Here is a 10,376-nt window from a genome sequence, read left to right on the forward strand (position 1 = left end):
TTAATATACTTCTAAATTCAACCAAATATTTTTCAAACTCTCAGATCATAAATAAAATATTCCAGCTGCAGTGCAAATCTTTATATTTATAACATTTCCAAATAAACAGCACACCTTCCCTTTACACTATATGTATAAACTGATGTAAATGGTAGCACAAGACCAATCTGTATATGAAAGGAAGGCCGGAGCCAGTGCTTTGCACATTGGAGCACACTTATTATTAGCTAATCCAATCCTACGGGACTGCAGTGTGTTCACAGACATTGTACTGAAGAATTTCATGACCTCTTTGACATCTATATGTGTATATTTACACATGTCCACAGAAACTCACACATACATATGTAGATTCCTGCATATATATATGCTATTTTGGCCAATAATTTTGTACTAACTGGTATAAAAAATTCCCTTTGCTCCAATTTCTCAACAATTTGAGGATTGTTTGGTGGAGAGAACAGTCTCTCTGAAACATGAATCCTGTTCTCCAATGCTCCCCACTCAGTCCATTTCAACTTCGGGACAGACGCTAGTACAGAGAAAACCTGCGGACCAATATGTTGGTTACACCCTGTGTGGTGCCTTCCATCCAGAAAGTAGGGGGCACCTGGGCTGCAGAGACGCACTGACTCCTGGCATTGTAACCTGGGTCTCTACCTGAGGCTATGAATAGCACTTTCCCATTGTCCCTGGCCTGTGGTGTCACCATATGCTGTCACATCAAATAAGGCCCAGACAAGCACAGCCTGGCTATTGTTTGTCAGCACCCAACTGGCAGAGATGTGTTTGAACCAGCAGTCTCCAGGCAGTAGCACAATAGATTTCCAGGACATTCCATTTGTCTGTGCAGCTCTGGGCTACATGAGCCATTTATTTTTTAAACTAGTTTCAAGTTTGGAGGAGCACAGCTGTGCTATTAGAAGACTATTCCACATCCACCTTCGCTTTCATTCTTAGGAAAGGTAGCCACAGAAATGCAGCAGTAACTAGCCTTGTGGCTTTATTGTCAGCCAGTGGGGAATTCATATCAGTTGAAGGTTCTCCTGGCCATCTCCTCCTCCTTACCGATGGGATGATTATTTTAGCTATGGCAGTGTCATAGCTAAGTGACACCATTCCAATCTGTGGGAGACAGATGAAGACTGCTGGCTGCTCCTGGGAAAGGTTTCCATCTGGTCAGAAGAAAGAGTCTTTTTCTCTGCAGAGAATGTTTACATCAGTAAATGACACCAGCAACCTTGGCAGGTTTATTAGGAACTGCTGGCCTGAAGTCAGCCAGAAAGTCAGGAGAGAGAGATTTTAATTGTGACAAAGGAGTGTGGCCATCAAATCCATCACATAGGGCTGGTGGGGTGCAGCTCACTGACAGAGCACACTGGGACCATGTGCCAGGCCTAGAGTTAGATCTCCAGCACAGGAAGAAAATGGATCATCTATCTACCTCTGGGCTTTAACAGATACCCACACACTTTCCTTCACCTGTGAGATGGCACTCAAGGGATTCTCTTTCATATTTGTTGTTTATTTTGGGCTCATCTTTCTCTTTCATGATCCATTAATTAGTAGATGAAGCAATTAATCATGTTACATGGTTAAGCTGGAGAATGAAAGCGCTCGAGTTGGACACCAAAGTAGTATAAATTCTTACTTTAAATATTTGAAATTTCATCCATGACCCATTGACTGGTAGGCACCGGAGTTTTTATAAAAATCCAATCTTACATGAAATTTGAGTCGAAAGAAACGTTAGTCTCAGTTATGAAAATATCTCTAGCATGTAGACCTTGGTAAATTCTTCAGGGGTGGCCTTCATAGTTTGAGCCATTTGTGAACAATCAGAAATCAGGTCTGATCAGATCTAACCAAAGAACTGTGCACTTCTGCTTTATGGCCAAGCAAGAGTGGTGGTGAGATCCTCCAGCTGCTCATTATCGAAACTTCTGGATTTCCTCAGTAGAAAGCACAACTCACCGCGTCTGGGCGTCTCGGGCTGGGTGGAGACTGGAATCTCTTGAGAATGCAAATCCTGCATCAAATCAAGATAGCTTCTTTTTACTGCTATCAAGAGTTACATAATCATCTCTGCTCCAGTCCTGATATGTCCATTCCTACTTAATAGAAATAATATCTTTGGGGTAGATTTTTACTCATACAAGTGTAACTTCTAGGTGTCTGTTTTTTCTGTTTTTAGGTCCTAAGCAAATGCATTCTACTTTAGTTGCTCGGTTTTGGTACTAATCAGCCTGCTGTTTACGGCTCAATCAAGGACTTGCATTTACCAATCATGCTTTTCATTTCCATGTAATTACTCTGTATCTTGAATTGATTTTCCTCCATAACCATTTTCTCTATTTTTATGGATGCAGCATCTTCTTATATCTTTTAGTGCCCTTCAAATCAAAATTTTCTATAATTATATCCTGGAGATAGAGAGACGATAGATGATAGAGAGGAAAGGCAGAGTAAGAAAGAGAAACAAAGCAAAAGGAAGAAAGAAAGAAAGAGAGAGAGAGAGAGAGAGAGAGAGAGAGAGAGAGAGAGAGAGAAAGAAAGAAAGAAAGAAAGAAAGAAAGAGAAAAACGAACGAAAGAAAGAAAGATTAAGAGAAAATGAGAAACAGAACAAGTGACTCAGTCCTCTGAAATGCCAAGTGTTTATCTCGGAGCTGCGATGTTGCTCATGCGCAGTAGGCCTTGCGCTGTTCGCTGTCTGATTGTTTGCCAGCCTCCTGCAGAGGTGAGTGAACTGACCCCAGTGACCTGAAGCAGTGCACTGTGCAAAGATTTAATAGACACAGCTAAACAGCAAAAGCAGAAGCCTGACCAGGGACAAGTTGGAGAGACTGAGGACTAAAATCTCAGTACAGCTGGAGAGTAGGGACAAAGGGAAACAGGCCAGCAAGCAGCCTGGCTGACAGTTCACCTCCACAGAGCTTGTGAATCTCTAAGAAACGCAGTCCTCAGGGTGGGAGTCATGGCGACAGTATCAGAGATGTATCAGAGATGTAAGACATAGGACCTTCATCAAGTCTAAGATGAGTCACTTCTGAGAAGATCGAATGTGTGATTTAAACAATTAGAGCACTCAGAAAGGATATGAATGTACGTGTAAACGTGCAACATAGATGACTAGGCTACTAAGTTTTTGTTAGTCCGTCAAACAGAATGATTTGTACTGTCATTATTTAATTCTACTTTTCATGCTTTGATTTTGTAACTTGAACAACTACTTCTAAGATAACTATGTAATTTATCAACTAGTGATTTCTGCTTTTTTGAAATTCTGTATTATTTCTACCCTTTTTACTGTTTTGCTTTTTTTCTCTAATAAATTAGTAACTTTACAAATTTATGCAGATCTGCAAGTCAATAGTTATTTTTATCATAATATAAAAAACCATCTTCAACATTTGACTTTTTTTCTTCTTAAATGTATAAATGCAAAATTGTTAAATAGGTGAATTTGGAAAATCAGTGTATATTTACAAATATGTGTTAATCATGCAATTATAAGAAAGATAGGGACAAATAATTTATTTCACTCAACATTTTCATTTTATAGATGTCTGTCTGGTTAGTTTGTGGAAGATTATAATACTAAGTACCAGAAGCAGACCTTCAAACTGAATTCACACTGTTTTTCTTACACCAGCAATGAACAAATTCCTTCTTGTGGCAACCCCTGGACCATAATAAACATTTCGCAGAGAGTCACAAATGCCTTGATGTTTAAAACACAATGTTAATAATTTAATTAAATATAGTATTTTCTGATATGAGGTTCAAATTCAGTGGAACACTGTTTTGTATTTCTTCATAGTACAATACCTACATATGATCAGAACTAACCATGTAGCTATGATCTCTATATTAGGTATGTTAGTATGATAGCATTAACCAGTTCGATAGCTACACCTACATATGTGCATATAAATACATGGATTTGGTGTGTAAGTGTGAGCTTATTTATGGATAGATACACAAATGTGATGTGTACATGTAAGTGGATATAATGAACTCTTTATAAAATGCTATAACCCATTGCTGCAGGAAAAACAATTTGACACCTCTCATTGTGATCCTCTTCAAAGGTGCATCTTTTTCACAAATGCTCCTACCCTGCAGCTATCTGACCGCATCTTGAACAAATTTGCTACATAATCACCCCAGTGTTCAACGAATTCCTCCTCTCTTCCTTTACACAAGATACCCAACTCTGCCTCTGACACTTATGTTGAGAGCAGCTGCCCTCTCCTGCATCTCCCTAGGATGACCTGGCTGCTGTTAGGGGCACCAGTTGAAGGCTGAAAGTTCTTCAAGGCCCGGAATGAAGCTCTTGCATCTTCTGGCCATTGTGGCCATGTTCCCTATTGTCTTGAATGGTGACAAGGTGTCTTCATTGATTTGGAAGCTTGAATTTTTTTCCAGGATGTTTTTATTCTGCAGGACAGCAGAGATAAATTTTCAAAATCCATCCAAATCTTTCCTGTCATTTTGGGAGCAGAGAATTTAGTGCTGGTATCCTGAACAGTGGTGGCATTTTTCTGGAAACGAAAGCAGTAACAAAGGGGTAATTCCGTGATTACGGAAATCATACATCAAGCTTCCACCCCCTCACCACAGTGTTTCCTGTGTACCTTGGACATTTCCCTCTAGAAGGACCTCGCCTGCAGTCTTTCTGGGGCTGTTTGTCATCTGGCTGCCTGTGTCAGACTATTTCCATCACAAACTCTCCAGTCCCTGCAATTCCCAGCTTCTTCTTGGTGATGTCACCTCTCTCAATAGGGTGAGGGAGTTTTATTGAGGTGTGATTAAAAAAAAAAAAAAACAAACACGGTCAATGTTTAAACCGACTACAATTATGATGTTATAAGATATATAGCCATGGATCCCCTCGTCACCACACCCTACATGCAGGAGATTTTCTGCAGTGTCTTTTACTAACATTTTGATTTGCACTACATGTCCACCACCTCTTGCATAACACTCTCCCCTGGTCCTTACCTGCAGGTCTCTCTTCCTGCACGTAGTGTACAGAAGCACAGTGTTGGTCCAGCGCGCTACCCTATGGCTAACCTCACTCTGAGCTACAAGCTTTCATGGACATGACTGACGCTTGAGCTGGATATCAAAGAGCCCGTCATTGAAATTTCACAGAATCTGTAGCAAGGCTTTGGTTCCATAAACCATAATGCAGAAAAATTGCACTAACAACTGACCTGTTTAAAAAAAAAAAATGCTAACTTTGGCTTATTCAGGCTTGGCTGCTTTCCATCATTAAGGTTTTAGAAACTGAAACAATTATGTATTTCTTAGTAAAGTAGTTTGATAAAACTCTAGGGTATTATATCCTTGTTGATTTTCTGCTAACTTGTTTCATCAATTATTAGTCTAAAGCTATTGGAATTTTGGAATATAATTATATGTTCTTCTTTAAGTTATAACAGGTTTTGCTCTAAGTATTTTGAAATTCTGTCATTTAGATACAAAGCATGCCTAGGACAGTTTTTTTCTTTTCCCTAAATATTTCCTTTATAAATAAGAAATGAGTTTCTTCTGCCTCTGGCAGCATTCTTTGACCTAATGGTTTCCATCTCATAATACCATATCCCTGATAGCTGGATCTAAATTTTTTATTTATTTTTTATTGATACATGAAAGCATGAAATTGTGCATATTAATGGATTGGCTCAAGGTATTTGCACAGCATATGATAATGTTTAAATCAGGTTAGAAATATGTATCTCTTCAGACATTTATAATTTGTGGCAAAAACCTTTACAACTCTTCTATCTCTTTGCAACTTAGTGTATCTTTTTAGACTTACAGAAAGGTTATGAAGACAATTACCAGCAATCTATAATTTCAGTTTTCCATGGTGCTGAGGTATTGTATTACCATGGTACATTTGTCATAATTTAAAGATCACTCTTGTTCATTCCTGATAACTGAATTCTAAGTGTGTCCTGGAATCACGCTCTCATAGGCAGGGACATTTCTGTACCTCAAGCCCAGTGCAGGATGCTAAGCTGCATTTAGTCATCTATTTTCTTAGCTTCTTCTAGTGTAGGACAACTGTCTTGCTTTTCATGGTTGCTGTTTAACAACAGTTTAAACAATTGTTTTGTAAAATTTCTTTTCATTTGAGTTTCTCCAATGATGTTTTTGTTGTTGTTTGTTTGTTTGTTTCTACAGTACTTCTTAGTTTGGTAAAAAGTTGCAGAGGTCAGCTGCCCTGTCACATCCAGCAGGGATACAAAACCATCAAAAGCATCTGCACAGAGGTCAACCGTTATCAGCTAGTTAAGGCCACGTTAATCCTGACTTCTCCATGACTTTCTCTGAATGCAGGTGCAGCATCACCCAGCTTGGTCTATCTGAAGTGAGGTGAGGACAGCAGTGTGTGGAGGGGTTGAATAATTCTACCCACAGAGTATGTGTGATTATGCTTTGTTTATAATGATCTGATCAAAGCTGGCTTCTTTCCTTTATTCATGTCATCAATCATTTACATCAAAATGGATGCATTTTTCTTTTTGTCCTTTGTGTTCCAATTAAGATTGTTATTTTACTATTTTTCTTGTTTAAGTGCTAAGATCATAGTTATCATTGGAGCAGTACCAGGAATCGAACTCAGGACCTCACTCTTGCTAGGGAGGCAACGTGCTGTTGAGCTATATCGCCAGCCCCTGTAAGTTATATTTTTGATCCTTTTAAGCGCTGCTCTAGTTGTATTTCATAAAGTTTTCTGTAACTTTCTCATAATTCACCTAGTTATATGCACAAATTCTAGCTTGATTTATTTTTTTCATGTAATAGTGCAACTTTCAATTTTCAGTGTTTGGGGGATTTTTCTGATGATTCCTCATTATTAAATTATTCTTTAATCACATTGCAACCAGAAAAGACATTTCATGTGGTTTCAATCTCTGAAAGGTATTGAAGCCATTTTATAGCCCAAAATATAGTTTGTCTTAGTTGTAGTTGCATGCAAAGAATGTCAAATAGGACATAGCACTAGTATCTTAAATGTCAACTAAGTCAAGGTAGATTTATTATCAAGTCTTTTCTAGCCTAAATTTTTGTGTGCTTATTTTGTCAGTTACTATGTGAAAATATTACTATTCTGGTGTAAATTTTAAATAAAAAATAATAAATTGTAAAGCAAAAATAAATAAATAAATAAATAAATAAATAAATAAAAACAATAAATTAAAATGTAAAAGTTGTTATTAATGTTAAATTAAATAATATAAAACTCTAAATATACTTGGGAATAGATTTTTTCCTCTGTTAAATTTTGCTTCACTTTTAAATTTTATTTCATTTATTTGTGTTTGAATTAAGTATTATAATGCCCACGTGTAACTTTCCAATGTATAAATACTTCATGCATAATGTTGGAAATACAGCAAGAAACTGAAGTGTTCCCATATGAGTCAGTTTTCTGCTAGCAGGACAAAACACCAGGAATACACCGCTAAAGGAGAGAAGGTTTGTTTGGCTCAAGGTTCCAGATGTTTCAGTCCATGTTTGGCTGCCATAGAGGCAGACACGTCATGTTACAAAGGTGAGCACAGAAAAGCTGCTCAGCTCCTATCTGGGAAGCAGAAGTCAAGGGAGAAGCCCACGTGGAAGGGGTGAGGGACCCCGTACAGTTCCCAGGATCCCTTTCGAGGACCGCCTCCTCCCCTAGGCCCGCCTCCTCATAGCTCATCAGCCAATCAGAGACCTCACAGTCAGCATTGCTCTAGAGTCTGTTCCTGTGAACAAAGTGTCAATCAGCGCTACCTAGCTTAGGGTAGCTCAGCTACTGCCTAAAACTCCACGTGTATTTTCATTTTACACGTATACTGTAAGCCCAGCATTATGATCAGCTCAATTATCTTTAAAAGAAATTTAAAAAGAAAACATGCCTATTTAACTTACATTTTTGACGTTTTTGTATTCTTCATTTTTGGAACCTCTGCCTATGTTTGCAATTTTATTTTTACAAGTTTCTGTTTCTCAACAATTTGCTTATAATATTGCTCCATGTTGTTTTATTTTTTCTGTTTCTGTTTCAGAAAACAGCGCTAGTTCAATGTTGTTTCGGATGTTCGTCTTTCCCTGTTGACAGTGGCGAGGGAGCAGCCTCCGTTTCGAGGCTCGCCTGGTTCTGCAGGTGCTGGCTCAGGGCACGGTGCAGGGTCCCAGGCTCCGCTGCGCTCCAGCCTGGTCCAATCCTGCACCCTGCTCCTCTGCTGCTGCTGCTGCTGCTGCTGCTGCTGCTGCTGCTGCTGCTGCTGCTGCTGCTGCTGCTGCTGCTGCTGCCTGCTGTTCTCTGATTGACTGTACGATGGTCCTGTCACCCATGTACATCAGAAGCTGCAAGCACCTTCTGCAGCCCTTGTGGAAGACCTGCAGTCTTTGAAAATCCCGCCTATCTGAGCTCTTCCCTCTTCCAGAGGAGCCTGCAGCTCAGAGCTAGGGCACCCCTTCTCTGGGGGCGAACTATTCAGTCTACTGTTCAGCACACACTGTTTCCTACCCTTGCTCCGGCAGTCGGGAGCTCACACGGGAAGTCGGCGTCTCCAAGATTGAATCACTGCTGCGTGGTGACCAAAGTGATACCGGGGCCATCATCTTCTAATAAACACATCATTTATAAATAAAGAATAAAAAATTTCATTATAAATTCATCTCCTGAGCCAAATCAGCAAGACAACACAAAATTAAACTCTGTAAAATATTTGAATAAAGTTAAATATTGTGTCACACTCTACCAAAGAGTGTTTCATCACTTTTATTTATATTAAGTAAATATTTTTAATTAACGCCTTTTCAGCATAATTTTAGTAAAGCACACTCACCGTAATAAATGAATAGCGGCCTATTTAGACAGCTTTCTTAGTGTTTAGTTTGCTTATGTTCCCCTGGTTATTTTTGCACATAGCAACATGAGAGAAATTGTAAATGTATATATTTCTAACAGGCTCTCCAGTCATTTACTAATTTTATTAAGATTTAAATGGCATGCAAGAATATTTTAGAGATGAAACTTTTTAAAATTAGTAATATCAACTAATATTACAATATTTATCTGTGAATTGCTTATAAATATATGATTTTTTTTAATATGCCCAAGAGATTTTTTTTTAATATGCCCATGCTGAGAAGGAGTCGTCTTTTCCTCCAACTACAGAATTTTTTTCTCCTAGGAAAATTACTAAGAACTAACCACTTAAAAATAATCATTGAAGTATGTTTGTATTTTCAGTTTATTAATAGGAACTTTAAATTTCTTTAAGGTTTTTAAAAATAGACAATGTTAGGAAAGCTCGTACCGCCTGGAATGTGATCCATTCTCCTCCAGCAGACCTTCCTGATTCGGCCTCCTGTTCTACAAGAGGAAGTTCTAGGGTGTTCTGTTGTCATCCGTGGGACTCTTCAACATGTTCTCTAAGGAGTTTTGGAAAACCAGGTTGTAATAAAAGATTTTCTTAAAACTCCTCCTGCAGAGCAATCTTCGGACACCAGAGTAAGAGAGCTAAGTGAGCTGGGGATATGAAATTAGCTTTACTGAGGTCCTAACCCCTAAGAGGAGGGAAGAGGAAGTGTCGGGTGGGAGCCGGCCCAGGGCAGAGACTGCAAGCAGACCTGAAATCCCCGCTTCCTGCTGACTGGGTGATCCAGGAAGGTTCCTGCCTCTGCATCTAGAGCAGGAGAGACTGTTCCCCGACTGTGCTCCCCAGACATCATTTCCCTGTGTTCACTCACTGAGCTTTGCCTCCTCGCAGCAGCCGAGATGCAATTCTGCTGCTACACTACTGCTTTCCAGATAACTTTCTGCTGAGAATCTGGAATCAATGAATTGTGACACATCACATTTTATCCTAGCAACAAGTTAAAGAAATTCATCTATTAGGTCACACCATGTTGAATAATAAAGTTCCTGGTTAGTTTAAAATGATTCCCAAAATTTCAGGAGGAAAACATATGTACATTAAAACTATGGTTTATGAACAAAAAGAAAAATATATGCAAACAACATCTCAGACAAAATCTTACAAAGCACTTCTGAAGTCTGCGATGAATTGAACAACAGATAAACATACTACTCATAGTGGTGTTTCAGCAGGCAAAGCCTGAGCAAAGACTTCAAATATTCTTTTTTGGAAAACTTCCATACATAGGATAAAACACTGAATTTTCAGTACATTTATAGAAATATTCCCGCATCAAAGTCTGATTAATATAACAAGGCCAATAAAGACTAATTATGGAAGCTTTAACCAAGAATTTTGATCACTGCCCTCCCATCTCAGAAAGCAGAAGCATTAGATGTTTAAGATTAAAAGTGTCCAAGAATTCCACAGCTGTAGGGTTGGACGC

The 10,376-nt window shown here is 38.8% G+C and overlaps 1 long non-coding RNA gene across 1 annotated transcript; it reads right to left on the reverse strand.

The window, feature by feature from the left end:
* Positions 1-3,405: 3,405 nt before the first annotated feature.
* LOC134478226 (uncharacterized) lies at positions 3,406-10,160 on the reverse strand. Its single transcript, XR_010050715.1, has 4 exons — positions 9,762-10,160; positions 9,329-9,443; positions 7,932-8,630; positions 3,406-4,546 (listed from the first exon to the last, which is right to left on the reverse strand). It is a non-coding gene; the product is annotated as an uncharacterized LOC134478226 (long non-coding RNA).
* Between the last annotated feature and the right edge of the window lie 216 nt (positions 10,161-10,376).

The sequence above is a fragment of the Cavia porcellus genome, unplaced genomic scaffold (assembly GCF_034190915.1).
Source record: "Cavia porcellus strain 051 isolate PalLab524CR breed Dunkin Hartley unplaced genomic scaffold, mCavPor4.1 scaffold_12, whole genome shotgun sequence".
Classification (NCBI taxonomy): domain Eukaryota; kingdom Metazoa; phylum Chordata; class Mammalia; order Rodentia; family Caviidae; genus Cavia; species Cavia porcellus.